The sequence below is a fragment of the Diceros bicornis genome, chromosome 24 (genome assembly GCF_020826845.1).
Source record: "Diceros bicornis minor isolate mBicDic1 chromosome 24, mDicBic1.mat.cur, whole genome shotgun sequence".
Classification (NCBI taxonomy): Eukaryota; Metazoa; Chordata; class Mammalia; order Perissodactyla; family Rhinocerotidae; genus Diceros; species Diceros bicornis.
The window spans coordinates 19,809,651-19,828,124 of NC_080763.1; the positions used below are offsets into that span (position 1 = coordinate 19,809,651).

The 18,474-nt window shown below is 38.3% G+C and overlaps 1 protein-coding gene across 13 annotated transcripts in view; it reads left to right on the forward strand.

Moving 5' to 3' along the window:
* SIPA1L1 (signal induced proliferation associated 1 like 1) overlaps positions 1–18,474 on the forward strand; it is a 357,896-nt gene that overhangs the window by 78,876 nt on the left and 260,546 nt on the right. The gene's annotated exons all lie outside the window — the stretch shown is intronic.

Here is an 18,474-nt window from a genome sequence, read left to right on the forward strand (position 1 = left end):
CTCACCTCCGGAAACCCTTGTGCAGAGCTCAGGGCGGCTTTTCTGAAGCCCGCTGGGTAATTGGAGCACCGCTTTCAAAGTGGCTCGCTATTTCTGACCTTCCTTGAATTTCAGTGGGAGAAATTGGGGAATGATTATCTCTGAAAACGTTTTTAAAGTACATTAGGACACTTTCCTGGTAGCATTCATTTAACCATTCTCAGCATCATTCTTTAATAGAGGTGGAATCCAAGAAAGATTTTTAGATCTCTGTAATTTTTAGCCATTTGAAGAGCCCACTTTTTTTTTTTTTATTAGAAGCACAACTGAAAACTGTCTTTGAGAATGTAGCATTTTAGAACCATCAAGAATTGCTCAGTGGTGAAGCAAGCAGCCTGCAGGAACACTCCAGGAAGGTAGTTGTAGCTCAGGTACTTGGCGAAGGGAGAAGAATCAGTGCGTGTTATTGAGCGCCCTCTGGTTTTCACCTCCAACTTATAAGTTGTTTTGCAAGATGGCTTTCTTTTGTCTCCTGGGTACCTGTATACTATAGAGTATAGTGTGGTCCCTCTATGTCTTATGGTGTTTTAAACACTGAAATAAGGGTCAGCTCCTGGTTGGTAAACTTGAATGACAGTTTTTAGCAGAGGCCATAAGTTTTCTAGGATTACTATGAGGCCGAGCTTGTTTAACTTACGTCATAGCAGCTACACCTTCTCTTGAGTTGAGTTGCTTAGTTTAATAACCAGAATCCCTGGGCACTTAAATCACTTCTTTTAGTGGCAGTGGTATCTGACGGTGCTAGTACGATATATCTGTTAGGTCAGGTGGGAGATTCCTCTCTTATGCATTCATGCTTGCTCGGATCCACCAGACAATAGACAAAGGAGGCTACATTTGAACAGTTTTCCAGACCTGCTGGTGGCATGACTCTTTCTTGGTCTTCTAAATATATCCTTCTTTCCTAAGTGCTCTCTCTCTACTTAAGGGACATCTAACACAATTCCCTTCCTCCAGAAGAAAACAAAAAGACAAAACAAAACAAAACCCAACCCACAAAATCTTATGTTTTATGTGTAGCTCTGTGTATATCTTATTAAGTCCATCATTCTTATACTTTCTTGTTTATTTTTTGAGTAGCATTGTTTTAGAATATAAAATTGAATTGAGAAAACATACTTTTTTCCTTTCCTTTAAAAAAATTTTTAGTTGCTATATTCTTGCTAAATACCCAGCAAGAAACATAGTGATGTTAATTGATAGTAATCTCTGACTAAATTATGTGCTTTACACATTAAAACATTTGAATAATTTTCCCAAGTATATTTTTCTTTGGATTTTCCGTTTCTTCTGTAGACAATTATGTACTCCTAGGTAAATGAGATATTATTTAAATTTTTCTCTTAGTTTGGCTTGGTTATTGCATCCCAGCCTTCTCCTTTTTCATGGGAGAGTAATTGAGGAAATTTTTAAAAAGCTCTCCACTGCTTTCTTTTCTTGAAAATAAAATAAAAAAGAATAACACTGGTCACATTTACTTAGACTTACAGTTTGCTGGTATAATACACAAAAGTGAAGACGTACTTTTTGTTGCTTTCTGGGAAGGCCTAACCATTTAGTAAGTGTAAAAAGAAAAGGAAAAAAAAAATCATGTTTGTGCGTTCTCCTAGGCTTTTTTTGGTGTTATATGTGGTGGTAGCAAGAAACCTAATAAGCATAATGCCTTACATTGGCCATCCAGACAGTGGAATGACTCTAGCAGATTCAGAGGTCAGTTAAAAAATGGAAGCCTGGAAGACATTTCCTCTCTGGCTGTCCATCCTGTAGAACTGTTATCTCACCCCCTCATGTCCACTGATGCACCTATCTCTGTTCTCATTATTCTAACAAGTTGTGTCTTCCTTAAGACGTAAGTGAACAGCTGTTCACATCCAATACAGTTTCCTCTGTAAACATAGTCCAGTGACAAAGACAATAGATTAAATAGTATTAGGACTTTGAATATATTAACTCTAAGAAGAAAATAACTCAAATGTTTACCTTGAGTAGGCTCATTGGATTCTTTGGGTCAACCTAAATTGAAGTTTCACAGTGGCACTGAGGATACAAAAGGGAGACAACTTTTTAAGATAAATACTAGATGAAATTTTATTAACTAAATGCCGACATAATATAATATGAAAATATTAAAAATTTATAGTAGCAAAGGGATGATTGCAGTTTTCCTTTTATCTTTGGCCATGACTAATATGAATTGAGTTTGGCAAGCCTTGAGGTCACTTATTTCATTATGCTTATTTATTATTCAGAGCCGCCTTCTTTGTTCTTAAAAGAGAAAATTATATTAAATCTTTTGGCCTAGCAAACATTTGACCAGCCTATGGAACGTGTTATGACCCCTTCACGTTTACTAATGTTGTTCTTCAGTAAGAACAACGTATTCTCACCTCCCTTACCTTTTTGTTCTTCAGAACATAAGAGTACAGGTGTCCACATCAAATAGAGAGTTGCCTCTTTTACATTCATTCTAGTGACAAATAGAACAGATCGTAATAGAAAGTGAATTAAGTTGTCTTGGGAGGAGTGCCTTATATCTTAGTACTTCGTCATTCTTTTGGGCCCTGGATTTGTATGGATATGATTCTTTATAATCATACCATGTTACCTACTTTCTTGACTGTCTAATAAATTTAAAGTTTGCTAATAGTGGATTTGAACAAAAGTCTAAAGTAAGGAATCAAAAAATAGAGAGGCAAGAACATGAACTGTATGTGGGAATGTGGGTGGATGTCAGTGTGGGAATTGTGCAGAGTACTGTCTCCCTCCCCTCCTGCCCCCAAAAGTTGGGTGGGTGGAAGCATTTTGGAAGATCTGGCTTCTGGGAGCAGATCACAGTGGGGAGCTAGAGATGAAACTTTGGGGGAGCTTGCATCTGCCAGTTCTTCATGATACACTGATGTTTCTCAAAGGGCTTGGGAAACTATAGTTATTAGTGGTGAGGGTTTTATTTTAAAACCTGAACTTTTAATGTTTGTCAAAACCTAAGCATATTTTATATATAAAAGGAAGTTGTAAATATCATCACTAGCATTTGAGTGGCTTTTATCAAAACCATGCATGCAGGATTAAGGCCATATGGGTGAAGTCTTTTGTGTGGGGAAGTCCAGTATGCCATGTTTTGGGGTCTTGGTGCTCCTGGGAGGAGGGCTTTATCGTGTCTTTTTGGCAATGATTTTTAAGCGAGAGAATGTGGAAGTACATGCCGTAGGCTTGAAGAAAGCTACACATCTGCACAAAACATGCCCAGGTCTCCAGTGAGTCGATGATAAAGAAAACACGAGAGGTGTGGGTGTGCAGCCCTTCCACATGACATCAGGCTCTGCAGAGCAGGGTTTGTTTCCCGAACCGTTGTTTGTCTCAGCACATGGCTAACTCTGTGTTCTTCCCAAATGGTTTCCTTAGTAAAAACAGACTGATCGGTACTCTGGATGAGTCCTCACTTGGTTAAGTAATGAATGGTTGCTGAAGAACTAATGGACTTTGATTTTTTTTTCAGGGAATCATTTTTTTTTTTAAGTCTGTAACTTAATTCAGTAACTGACCCTTTTCTCCTACTGACTGAAGCTTTCCCCCCCAGTCAGTTGGAAAATAAATGGTTTGAGAAATTGACTAGATAACATTTGATGTATATTAGTCTTTCAATAGGGACTTTTGGGCATGTTCTAGCCTTAAAACATTTGTGGTTACAAAAAGTAAAATATTCTACTGCTATTGCCACTTGTTTCCTCACTGGATTTATTAGTGGAAAAGTTAATTCAATTAAGTAAATAACTATTTAACACCTATTATATAGAGAGAGCTTTTTGTTTTGCGTTGACCAGGATAGAAATACAAAAAAGAAATGCTGTTTGTAATCAAGTTGTTTTCCTAGAGGGAGAGATAAGACATAATTAAAAATTGTTATAATAAATGACCAATGTAATAAGGCCTTTAATGGAGATACAGGTAAAATGCATTGAGGTGTCTGTAAAGGGAGAATTAAATCCATGGAGGTGGCCTTGTTGGAACTGGGCATTGAAAGATCTATCCATCCCTTCATCTATCCATCCATCCACCCACCCACCCACCCATCTACTAAAAGAGTAACCTTTATTTCTTCAAGTCACTAAAGTAATTCATATTGTGTAAAATCCAGTGTTTCTAAAAGGCACACAGATCAAAGTAAAAATCACCCAGTTCCCACCAGATCACACAATCCTCACCACCAAGAAACAACTATCCCTGATAGCATTTTTACGTTTTATTTGTGAGATTTTTCAAACATACACAGAAGTTGAGAGAATAGTACAGTGACCCTCTACGTACCCATCATCTAGCTTCAACAATTATAGACATTTTGCCCTTCTTGTTCTACCTATCTTCATCCTGCTTTTTTTTTAATACCTTTTTTTTTTTTTTTTTTGGTGAGGGAAATTAGCCCTGAGCTAACATCTGTTGCTGATCTTCCTCTTTTTGCTGAGGAAGATTGGCCCTGGGCTAAGATCCGTGCCCATCTTCCTCTACTTTATATGTGGGACCCCTGCCACAGCATGGCTTGATTAGTGGTGCGTAGGTCTGCGACCGGGATCTGAACACGAGAACCCTGGGCCGCTGAAGAGGAGTACGTGAACTTAACCACTACGCCACCAGGCCGGCCCCATCCTGCTTTTATTTATTTATTTATTTATTGGAGTTTTAAAGCACAGCCCAGATCTTATACCATTATCCCATTTAACCTATAAATACTTTAGTAAGTTTTTTTTTTTTTTTTAAGATTTTATTTATTTATTTTTTCTCCCCAAAGCCCTGGTAGATAGTTGTATGTCATAGCTGCACATCCTTCTAGTTGCTGTATGTGGGACGCGGCCTCAGCATGGCTGGAGAAGCGGTGCGTCGGTGCACGCCCGGGATCCAAACCCGGGCCACCAGCAGCAGAGCGCGTGCACTTAACCGCTAAGCCACGGGGCCTGCCCAGTAAGTATTTTTAATAGATAATGACTTAAAAAAATTAATGACTTGGAAAAATAGACTTAAAAAATAGTCTAGAAATTAATGCTTATTCTTTAATATTATTTACTAGCTAGTCCTGTAATCTATGTTCAGTTTCCTCCATTGTCTCAAAATTGTTGTTTTACAGTTAGTTTGTTGGAATCAGGATCCAAACAGGATTAACACATTGCATTCATCTCTTTTAAGTCTTTCTTAACCCATAACATTTTCCCTTCCCTCCCTTTTTTCATGTAATTTATTGTAGAAGAAACTGGGTCATTTGTTCTGTAGGACTGCTAATATTTTAATAGTTTTATTTCATTTTTGTTTTTCTTCCTGACCACATATATATTTAAAAGCAAAATCGGGATCATACTGTGCATGCTGTTTTGTAACTTACTTTTTATATTTAATAATGTAATGAGAACATTTTCTTGTTATTTACTCTTCTAGAATTAGTTTTTATTTTCTGTTAAATCTTAGGCGTTATATTTTATATTTAGATTTCAGTTATAGTAACTGAAAATGAGGAAGATATATTTGATTTTATTTAAAGCAAATCTTACATTAATGATATGTATTACAATAGCAAATTGGTTATTTCCTTCCTTCCTTCCTTAGAGGAGGTTACGTGGTGCCCATCCAGGCCCTGACTTTCTGGAGAGTCCACTACAAGAAGGGAGACCCTCTTTATTATTGTTACCATAAGCTGATCTTTATTAAAAAGTTAAGTTTGTATTCTCACATAAACGTAGGCCACTGATGGGAAAAGATTCTTAGTGGTTAAAAGGGAGCATGACTGTTTTAATTTAGTGATGTTAACGTAATTATAACATTTCTATATTAGGTCGTCTTTCAGTTACTGTGAAGTTTTTAGCCTGGGAAAAAGAATATGTATGCAGGCTCACACCAGTAATAATTAATTACACACGCTGAAGCTTCATGTGGCCATTTGAGTTGACAGTCTTCTGTTCTTCATCAAATAAAACCCCAGCTTCATTTGTGATGTGGTTACTCCTGGTCGTTTGTCTTCTTATATTTGGTTAGATTTTAATTTAGCTCTGGTGGCAGAGATGCTATCTTATTTCACCTTATTTTTTAATCTTAAATTACTTAACCCTGTAAAGTCCTTGCAAGATGTTATTTAAAATTAATTTTTTAATAGAAGTAATAAATGAGTCTATAAGGTTTATTCCCCACCTGCCCCTCCCTGGTTCCTGTACCAGCTCTCCAGAGGCAAGTACTTTATTGATTCAGTGTTGGTAATATCAAAGTATTGTATTTTTATGTTTTAAAACTTCACATAATTGGTATTGTATTGAGTGTCGGTAACTCTTTTTTGTCATTTGGTGACATTCATTTGGTGACATGCTTTGGAGATCGGTCCATGTTAGTTCATAGAAATCTAGTTCATCCATTTTAACTGCTGCCTAGTGTTGCTGACTAGTAGACTATTCTCAGAATATACCATAGTTTTTCTTCCCGTTGCTGAACTTCTAGGTTATTTCCGGGAGTTCCTGATTACAAGTAAGGTTGCAAAGAATATCCTTGTCCTTGGCGCTGTGCACATGGGTATATGTTTCTCTAGGCAGTTGGCAGGTCATGGGATGTTGTAATAGATACTCCCAAATTGTTTTACCAGGGTGACTCCCATCACAGAGGGAGTTTATCTAGAGAAATGTTCTTTAATTCCACATATTTTTATCTAGAGAAATGGGACAGGACTGGAGCTAAATATAAAGAACTGACTTGTTTTACAAATAAGTAGATCTCATTAACTTCTAATACTTGGTTTTGAAGTTTTTTTTTTTTTAAGACTGGTTTTATTTACTGGACTATATTTTGCTACCAGATATGAATTTATTTATACATAGAGAATTCTGCAATGAAATAATTACAAGTAAATTATTATAATGACCATTGAGCTTTTGTATAAAAATAACACCTAGTTTTAGAATTATGCATTGGAGGAAAGGCTAGGTGTGAGGGTCGTCTTAAGTGCTTCTGAGGTTTGGAAGACCTCTTCAGTTAACTGCTGATCTCGGTTCTAATGGCTGAGGAATGTGTGTATGTTCAGCATAACACCCACCTCATTATGGACACCACAGGCAGAGGGAATACATAATTACATGGGAGCCACTGCTGGGGTGGAAATAGGCACCATCTCCTTCAGTTTCTCTTAAAGGGCTTCCTAAAGGACATTCTTCAAAGTAAAGAATGGCATATACCCTTTTTCCTTTCCTTGAATCATTGTCTGGCATGATGTGGAAGACAGATACAGTTACTTATTCCTTTGATTTCTTAAGAAAAGGAGAGAATGTAATAATTATTTCATCAGTTGATTATGTTTAGGAGCTCTGAATTTTGAAGTTGTCAGTCTTTTTTTTCAGTTATTTTATTGAGATCATCATAATGGTTTATAACATTATGTAATTTCAGTATGTTATTATTTATCAATTTCTTTATAGACTGCATTGTGCTCACCACCAGTAGTCTAATTTTTATCTGTCACCATACATGTGTGCCCCTTTACCCCTTTCGCCCACCCCCCAACCCCCTTCCCCTCTGGTAACCACTAATCTGTTCTCTTTATCCATGTGTTTCTTTATTGAAGTTGTCAGTCTTTATATGCCACTTCTTTCTCCATAATGGTTATCATGCATATTCCTTTTAATTTCTAAAACCCTAACCAGAGGCGTCATGGGGATTCTGAGCCTCACTCTTTTCACCTATCAAATGGGGCTAATAAGCCATGTGCCTCTCGGTGTTGCGGGAACCTTAGGTGCCAGTGTGGTGCCTCGTAGGAAGGAAGCTCTCAGCTGCATGGGACCAGAGACGTCGCTTAGTCAAACTTCTCTATAACAGAGGATAAAACTGAGGGTAGGAGTGTGAAGTAACGTAGTTTCTCCCCTTCAGTTTGTCCTAATGACTAAAATAATCTTTGCCACAAGTCAGATCACTCTGTGACTCTGCTGTTTGAGAAACCACAGAGGTAGCTTTTATGCACAACTTCTTCCTTGCCTGGAATTTCCCTTTCCTCTTGCCACCTGTCTGTCACCTTTCCCTCCTTTGAAACACATTCAAGTTCATTTCCTCAGGAAGGCCTTTCTGGCTAATCCTACAGATGGATATTATTTCATATCCTCATCTGTTCAAGTATATGTTTCACTGTGGAAATTTGAGCTTATTAGTATGTTTCTTGGAAAACTCTTCTTTATCCCCATATTATTTATAAAGGACCTATACTATATAATGCTGGTTATTTAGAGAAAAAGAACTTCTTTAGAACAAAACCATATTTGTTAGCAGCACAATGTTATTTCTGTGTTTTGAAAGAGAAAATTTCAGCTGACGGAGATAATTGAGCTCTCATGTGCTTTTGGCGTATTAGCTCCTACTTTCAGGACTTCGTTCTGCATTTTACACAGTCCCCTTTCAAGCCAGTAGGTCCAGAGCTAAGGATTATGTTAAATAGATTAGACCAAACTATCCACCGATAATTCATGTATCTTTGCATATGGGTGAGTATGCCTGCAGCTTTCTCTCAGTGTCCTCATCTTTTTTCCATGCTGTGGAAAGTGGTACAAAATAAAAATACCAAGTAGCACTATATGCTCCTAAAGATAACTCGCAGAAGAAGTTACATGTGGACTAACTAGTCCGTGGAAGATCGTTAGAAGCTTTTATAATCTAAACGTGAGTGAATGCACAATTGAATGAATGTTTCACTGTACAGTGTACTCAATTTAATTTCAACATATAGTTGAATAAATCTTTTCCCCATTCGTTTGAGAACTGCCTATTTTTGGCATCAGTTTGTTATCAAATATTATTTTGTTTTTTGTATTAGGTCGCTCTGGAAATAGGGAGCTCCTTCCCCCAGTACACACAGACAAAGGCATGTGTTGGTGTATGTGTTTGTATAAAAGGACTCCAAGGTCTTAGTTTCTATTTAGTGTGTGAAGGAAAAGAGAGCTAATAGACTTTTAGACCTGGAAGGAGTCTTAGCTGTCATCGGTTTTTTTAATAGATGAAAAATGGCTGTTCATGGAGATCAGAAGGTTTGCCCAAGGTTTTGTTGCTCTGTGGTGCTGGCGCTAAGGCTCTGAGCTCTGAGTTTGTGGAGATGGGGCAGCACTATTGATGCTTTTCTGAGAAACTCTAGTATTTCTTTACCCATTCAGGGACCTCAGAGGATTTCCTAAGTCATTTATCTTTTGTATTTTGAATATATAGAAAATTAGGTTATTGATGGGGTTTGAGGCTAGTACTTTTTCTTTAGACATTCTTAAGCAGGCTGCCCACAAGTGGTTTCCTGAGAATATATCATAGAAAACCAAAACTTTGTCTAAATTGGAGTTTTATCATTTTCTTATATCGCCAAATAAGTAATTTTTCTTCGGAAAGCATTTTACTAGCCTTTGTGGAAAACATTTTTGAAAATTCAAGGGAGTTTCACAGTTCACCTTTTAAAGTGTTGACTTTAAGTTAATTATGTCTAACTTCTACTGTAAGGACTATATCTTATTTATCTTTATATGCCCTACAGCTCCTAGCACAGAGCCAAATGTTTAGGAAGTTGAGTTAGAGGGTAGTTTATGTAAAATGCCTCTCTCTATTTTCCTACCCAAATCCTCGGTGAGAATTACTTGACTCTTCTCTGCCCTTTGCTTTTCTCTTCCATGTCATTATGAACTAAGGATCAAAGGAAACCCTAGAAGAATTATTCGGATACTTGAAATACAAAATTTCTTACTAATCAAAAATTGGATCACTGGACCAGGACATATTAATTTCAGCTCTTGTTTCTTGAACTCTTAACCATGTGGCAAATATTCTCCAGATTCTTTGACTGCAGAGATGAGTTGACATGGCCCCTACCTTTAAGGACCTAAAATCCAGTAGGTGAGGCAGATGTGTATTTCGATGGAATAATGAAAGTATTAGAAGTGTTGAAGCAATACATGTACCCTTCATGTTGCTCATTAGCAATATGTAGAAGAATATGAATACATGGATGGTGTAAGTTTGATCATTAAGTAATTAGGTTTTTTAAAATTAAATTTTAGGGCCAGCCCCCATGGCCTAGTGGCGTTAACTTTGGCGTGCTCCACTTTGGTGGCCCAGGTTCGATTCCTGGGTGTGGACCTACACCACTGGTTTATCAGTGGCCATGCTGTGATGGTGGCTTACATACAAAATAGACAAAGATTGGCAACAGATGTTAGCTCAGGGTGAATCTTCCTCAGGAAAAAGAGGAAGATTGGCAACAGATGTTAGCTCAAGGTGACTCTTCCTTAGCAAAAAAAAAAAATTAAATTAAATTTTGTGTTTTAAATAGCTAAAACATGTTCATGGAGTAAAATCCAAAAGGTTATACAGTGAAACTAGAATGTATAAATTTTATTAGGATTGCACCAGTTTTTCTGCTAGTATCCTTCTTCTTTTCCAGGACCCAAACCAGAAATGTCATATTGCATTTAGTATGTACGCTTTTCAAAATTTATTTTTACACAAATGGAAGCATACTGTACTATGCTTTTGTTCTGTGTCACTCCAGCTTTTGGTTGTACTTTATTATCCAGTCTCTTCATGATGGCTTTAAGTTGTTGCTGATCTTCTGATATTATTAACAATGCCACTGTGGCTGTCGTTGAACTTGCAAGTATGCAGGTTTAAATAGAGGAATTTCCAAGTTAAAGAATATGTATATTCCTTTGATAAGTGTTGCTAAACTGCCCTCCATGGACATTGTACAAATTCCCACTCCCAGCTGCAGTGGATACCTTCCTCCTCCCTCTTGCTGATCCTGTGATTAAACCTTTTGATCCTTGTCAATTTCATAGCTGAAAAAGTGAATCTCGTTGTTGTTTTCCTGTGCGTTTCTCTTTCTATAAATGAGGTTGCACATACTGTCGTGTGTTTAAGAGCAGTTTTTCTTCCTGTGAATTGACTCTTGTGATCCTGTGCCCATTTATCTAAAGAGATAGGCTCTTTATTTAAAAAAAAAGTTAGGGGGCCGGCCTGGTGGCGCAAGCGCTTGAGTGCGCGTGGTCTGCTGCCGCGGCCTGGGGTTCACCGGTTCGGATCCCGGGCGCGCACCGATAAAGTGGAGGAAGATGGGCACGGATGTTAGGCCAGGGCCAGTCTTCCTCAGCAGAAAAAGAGGAGGAATGGCAGATGTTAGCACAGGGCTGATCTCCTCACAAAAAAATAAAAATAAACAAAGAAGTTAGCTCTTTGTGATAGGAGCTGCTGATTTTTTCCACTGGGTTTATATTTTGTTGTTTATGGTAACTTTTGCCATGTATAAGTTTATTATTTTTGGATAATCAAATTTATTAATCTTTTACTTTAGATTTTGGATTTTATGTCCTACTTAGGTCTTATGTTCTCCAAGAGTATGAAAAAATGTCTCCTGCTTCCTTTTAATACTTTTGTGGTTTCTGTTTTTTAACATTAAAATTTTTTGATTGGTTTGGGATTTTTTTGGTGTGAATTGGTATCCCATTCTCTTTTCCATGTGACTGCGTAGTTGTGCCAACACCATTTATCGAGTAATTTATCTTTTCTGCACTGATTTTAGTTATTTATTTTTTTTAAATTTTATTTATTTATTTTTCCCCCAAAGCCCCAGTAGATAGTTGTATGTCATAGCTGCACATCCTTCTAGTTGCTGTATGTGGGACGCGTCCTCAGCATGGCCAGACAAGCGGTGCGTTGGTGCGCACCTGGGATCCGAACCCGGGCCGCCAGCGGCGGAGCGCATGCGCTTAACCGCTAAGCCACGGGGCCGGCCCTATGCACTGATTTTAAATGTCACATTTTATCCTATATCAAAGTCGCTGAAGTATTTTTAGAATTTTTATTTTATCTTTTGATTTGATGGTCTATTCATGAACCAATTTCAGACTTTTTAAATTATTTTATATTTATAACACATTTTACTATCTGGCAAGTATTAAGGCTAGTATCCTTTATTATTCTTCTTTTTCATAGTTAATGTCATTGTTCTTGCTCATTTATTTTCCCACATGAACTTTAGACTTAGATTCTGAATGTCCAAAAGAGTATTCTGTTAATCTTATTGGGATTGCAATAAATTTACGTATTAACTTAGATTTTTTTTAAGCATTGATCCTCTAGGAATTTGTTTTGTGTGGCTCAAATATTTCTTATCTTTTGCTTTTTAAAAAAAATTTATCTTAAAAAGATGTATTACTGATAATATAAAGGGGGGTTACTCATAATCTTACTTTCCATCACAGTAAACTTGACTGATTTCATATATTTCCTTCCATTTCCCCTACACTTTTGGTGATGCTGAGTCATGTTTTAGGGTCTTTATTTTATGACTTTACATTCTGTAATTAGCACAGTGCCATGCAAACAGTAGGTCAACGTTTAAAGAACTCACCCCACTGCTGTGGGATCTTCACTAGAAAGTAATTTGGGAGCATCTGTTAAAGTTTGACATGTATGCTGTAGACACTGTAACCCTACAGTTACATTACTCAACACCTGCCCTAAGGAAAATATGTGCATCTTATCAGGAGGCCAGGACACCATGGACGGTGGCAAGTACTGCTTTTGCAGCACCTCCTGTCACCCTCATTATCTCATTTCCTTTTAGCCATTAAATTCTGTTGAAGATGTGAAATCTCACGGAACTGGTTCATAGCCCATGCTGAGCACTTTTAATTTGATTCTCCACCTTACTTTTTAGTTAAAAAAACTCTTCAAGATAGTAATCCTCTAGATAAACATATTAGAATCAGCTAAATATTTTTTCCTTTCAAACTTTTTAAATCATCATCACCCACCAATTTCCCTTCCGAAAATCACCGTCATGAGCCACAGTTCCTGATTGCAGTGTCCTTGATAAGTGTTTTGGGGACAGAAATACTCTCAGTCCTCTGTGGTTCTCCTTCTCCTGTTCCCATTCCTGCTCAGTCAGCATAATGAATCCTGTTCTTCACAAAGATTAGATCATCTCCACCCACTGCAAGCACCCTTTTATCTGCTCTTCATTCTTTTTGGGAGTACAGCCTCTTCATCCCTATCCTGAATCACAAATTCGTACCCCCATATCTTTGAAATCTGTATTTCCATACCAGAGAATTCTTCATTTAGCAAACGTTTATGTGCAGTGTAGTAGGGGGACATGATTGCTTTAGTACCAAATAGACATGAACCAAGATTGCATCAGAAAACAGAAAATTGTTTTGTTCAGAGTCCTAGAAAAAAAATCCCCTTCATTGTCTCGGCATCAGGTTGAAGGGAGAAAGGAAGAACTATCTGGTAAGCTGGGAATTAAGGGAAGCGAGGAGGTAGAATTGGAATGTTTAAGCTACTAAGCACCTATTGGTTTGGTGCCTGGGGTTTTGGGTCACGCTCCCATGTGCTTCTGTCTGCAGCGTGCCTGCCTCCCTTTTGGACCAGTTGAAAAGTCGTGGGCTGGTTACTATGGAAATTGATGGGTGCTGCTGGCAGTGGGAGAAGGAAAGTTCTTGGAATAGATCCCAAAATCCTGGGAGAGCAGGGTTTTTTCCCCTCTGGCTTCCCTGCTTACTGTTCTTTGATTTGTTTCTAGCTTGGGGTGAGCATTTCCAGTAGCTCACCTCTGACATCCCAAGGAGAGGTGGAGCGGTTGTCTCCCAGGCCTGCTTCACAGAGAAGAGGACGACACAAAGGATCACTAGTCGGCTTGATGAATTTCTGTTTTAGCAATTAGCTTCTCAGGCTTCAGTGAACTCAGAATGAAATTCAAGCTTCTGCTTCTTTTTACGCCGTCAAGGAATGTGCTGCAGATAAGGGGAGGGGAAAGTCAGTGTTTAGTTCCAGAATCACAACCTTTCCCTCTGCTTCACTACCATAACCCCTCACAAAAAAAAGGAGAGAGGAGCATTCAGTTTTTGTTATAAATTTGTTGATTCTGAAATGTTGGGATAGAAAACAGATGTTTTAATGAGGTGATAGCCACATTGGAAAATAGCAAGTTCGAAATATATTTTGTAAGTCAACTTTCATTAATTTGATTAATCAGTGACTCTAAAAGCTCCACCATTGTGTATGTATGCTAGTTTATTTTTATAACTGCTCATGAATATGGAATGTAAAGCATGATTTACTTTTCTAAGAAAAGTATTTGGCTTGAGGAGAGAAGAATATTAAAGTATCGTAGGCATTATAAAGTTCAAAAGGCCAGAAAGTTCTTCCCCCCTGCATTTTTGGTTTCAGTTCACAGTTTTCTGTTGTTTCTGATTCTTTTACCGCTAATGAAAACCTTATTCAGGGAAAACTTTGTTTTGATTTTCGGAGATTTTTGTGGAATTCCTTCCCCAGAGGTAAGAAAGCTGTCTAGGTCTATTCAGACCTTGACTTTGGGGTCTTGGAGGTGATGAATCACTTGGCAGAGAAACCACGTGATGTTGAATCACCTCGTGATTTGGATGATTGGTTTCTAGAAGCTTTAGCTCTCCCTTTTAATTCATTTAATTCCTGTTCTGTGGCAGGGAGGGGGGGACTGGAAAGAAAGTCCCATCACACACAGGCCTTGCCCTCCTCGAACTTCAGATGATGAACAAAAGGAAAGTGCAGGGAAGGGGGGCAAGTTTGTGTCAGGGATGAATTGAAGAAGTATGGTAGTTGTACCTAGGTTAGGTGACCTTCCTCGGGGAAAGGACAGAAGCCATCATAGAGGAGGTGGCAGTTGAGTGCCTGGGGCTGTGTCCCACCTCTAATGGGCACTACAGATAAGTTGCAGTTATTATTGTTTGAACTGGATCTTAAAGAGTAAGCAGCATTTTAACAGAGGTGTTTTTTTCGTTTCTCAGCCTCAGGTTCTCTTAATGGTCTGATTTTTGTTTGTGTGCTTTGATTTATACCTCTGAATAAATTGAAGCACTTCAAACCTAAAAATACTTTTTTCTAGTATATTTACTCATCAGAGTGCTTGCAGAATGCCCGGTAGTCTAGGCTTGGCCTGTAAACATGCCAGCGGGGAGGGGGGTGGCATCCGATGGAGGAGGTAGGTAATACCAGGGCAGGGGGGGGGAGCACAGGGCCGTGGGAGCCTGGAGAGAGGAAGGGCCGCCGTTCCTGAGGGTGGGATAGGGGGTGTAGGGGCCCAGGGCATGGCAGTCAGAGTTCGACACTGATTCTTTTGCGTTTGTTACTCTGCTGTGAAGCAGATGCAGCTCCTCCCAGCAGACCAGCGGGAAAGCTGAGACTCATGGTGTTTGAGTTCTTTTCCAGGTCAGACCATCTTCAGTGGTTAGCACTGAGATTTGAACCCATGGCAGCAGATGTTGCTCAGAACCCCTGAAACCTTGCCGAGTAGATATTAGGGCCCCTGTATTGTTCACATTGAGTTTAGTGAGGCAAGTACTTTGCTCAAGGCCTGACTTGTACATGGCAGAGTTGAGATTCAAGTGAGGTTTGTTTCTAAAGCACGTGCTCTTTCCACATAGAGAGCCCACCCTGTGGAAGTTCAGCAGAGGGGCCACTGACGAAGGCTTGAAGAAGAGGTGGCTTGAATTAGGCATAGTAGGGTGGATGTAGTTTGGAATTGTAGAGAGGTGTCAGTGGGCACCTAACACAAATGGAATGTATGAGAAAAGGCACAGAAGAAAGTAAAGTGAAAAATGTGTTCAGGTAAGAGAGAATATTTCAGTTTGCCTGGAGTGACGGTTGTGTGAAGGGGCGTAGAGGGAAAAGAATTTGAAAAATTAGGTTGGAACCGACTAGTCTAGGACTTGGAATGGCAGTTGAAAAATCTGGACCCTTTATACATACGTATTGAAAAGCCATTGGTAGTTTTGGAGCATGTGAAAGTAGATGATATGATTTCTTTTTCATGCTGATTTTGAATTTCATTGTTGAATGAAATTGAAATTGTTTATAAATTCTTTAAAAGATATGGCTGAGGAATTAAGATTCGGTAGGGAAAAAATACAAGGTTTACTGTCTAGGAAAGATTGTGAAACCTAGTTGTTTTATGGACTATAATTCTGATTGTTTAAATTTTCAGAATCTTATTAGCCTGATGAATTCATGGCTATGAGATGACTGGAAACATGGTATTGTCATAAATCTATTTGAATAGTGGTATTTCTGTGACTTATTTTATATACATAGCCTCTAAGTCTGCTACAGATGGAAGTAATTTGTAGGTCTTTTTCAGATCCAAAGTCTAGCATAGGGAGTCTTTCCCGTGGGGCATAAGCCTGGCCAAAATATTTAGATGGGACCCCTGTGTGGCCTTCTCTGGGTTGGCTTCCCTAGTCCCAGAAAAGGGCCAGCTCCAGCCAGATCTCCTGGTGGCCTCTGTCCTTGTATGATTGCCCAGCAATTCCCAAAGGACTCTGGTTGAACCTTTAGCCGTCTAGATTATTTATAAAAATATAGCCATCATACTGCTATTTGGAGAGAATTATATTTTTATACTTCTTAATTAAAGTTTTCTTATTTATTAGTATCAATGAAAGGAGAAAATTTGTTCACAGCTAGTTAGGACTACTTGTGAAGCACATCTTTTCATTGAGCCTAGAGGTGGTGGCCTAGAAGGATACAGTCTGTGAGGATCCTACAATCAGGTACTGTGTTTGTCTAGTTCATCATTGTCTCTCCATGGCTGAATATAGTGCTTGGGTCACAGGAAGTCCTAAATAAATGCTTGCTGAATGAATGTTGGATGAATCTTGGATAATTGTTCTTATGGAGTAGCTATTGTACTTGATGGAAAAACTGCTTAAGTTTTTTTAATTGGCTCGTTTCTCCTGGTTTTGTACGTTTTGTTAGTGATAACGATTTTTAAATGCCTTTTTGATATGTTGCTTCAAAATGTTGATAACACTTTAAAATTCTTTTTAGGTAAAATAACCAAATAGAACAACAGAAGTGACTAAAAATATAAAATCTTTTGTGCTAATTTAAAAAATATACAACATGTAGTATTGGCATTCTCTTTAGAAAAGGTCACTACCCTAAATTAAGATACCTCCTTTCTAGCCAAGATTTCATTTACTTGACTCAAAGCCCAGAGTATAGATGGAGGCGCAGGAAGGTTTGCCAAAGCGTGGAACAGTAATGAGATTTTTTTTTTTGCCCCTGGCAACTTGGAATTTATTTTTGTAATTTTAGTAATGAATTGTGAAAAAAATGTTATTTTGTTAACATTTAATGATGAGAAAGTTGAAATGTGTATAGATATTAAGTATGACTTGTTTTTCTGATAGGGCAATAGCAGAATGTGAGGAAAAGGTGATTATTTGAAGATTCGATCATCCTAGTGGAGCCTATGTTTCTGTGACTCCTCACATTTTCGTCAAGATAACGTAGCATCGTAATATGGCATGTGGCACACTGAGGCGATTATTGGAATATCCTCTGGAAACTTCTGGACATCATTCATCTGGGAGCCAATTTAAAGTAGTAGCTAGGGAGATAAATGTTGTGCTTACAGCTCTTGAGTTCAAAAAGTCCTGAGATTTGATTTTTATACCTTAAGAAATTTCATAGTGTCATTCTGTCTCTGAAAATATTTAGCCCTTCATAATTCCGTTTTATAGTTTTGCAGCCAGTATCTGGTGTGAAGGAGGTAATTGATGCATGATACATAAGACCTTAGTGGTATTCTGGATACTGTCTGTTGTCTTTAATATTTTCTCAGAAAGAAATAATCTTTTTAAGCTAATCAGTACATCAGTTTTGAAAACGGGTCAAATTTAATCATAAATTCTTGATAAAGAATTTTACCTTCTTTTTTTTTTTTTGCTGAGGAAGATTCCCCCGGAGCTAACATCTGGCACCAATCTTCCTCTTTTTTGCTTGAGGAAGATTCGCCCTGAGCTAACATCTGTTGCCATCTTCCTCTATTTTGTATGTGCGTCGCCGCCACAGCGTGGCTGCCAACGAGTGGTGTAGGTCTGCGCCTGGGAACCAAACCTGGGCCACCAAAGCAGAGCATGCTGAACTCAACCGCTAGGCCACTTGGGCTAGCCTAAGAATTTCACCCTTTTATACTTCTTGTATTTCCATGTAATTTACCCTCTGATGGGCTTTTGAATGAGTAAAAATGAAATTTATGTTAACGCAGAAGCTACTTAAATTGAAGCAGAGGATATTGCCGATATTTAATGTACTTAATGTGATTTATGCAACAGGACCCTTGGAAAACCAACAAATATGCTTGCAGGAGCTGTTCCTTGACACACTCTGTTAAGACTAAAGGATTTTTCTTGATGGTTGCAATCTTGATATGCTAAGCAGGTTAAGCAGAATAATTTCTACTATGTAGAATTTTAAGACCAAACTGAACTCAAAATATTAAATGGCATATACATGTACCCATAGCCATAGTTGCAGCAACCCTTTCTGAGAAAGAAAGGAAGCCAGTAGGGACAACTTCCATACAGTGATGCCACACTCTTCCAATGAAGACCCACTCTCACTCTCCTTGTGCTG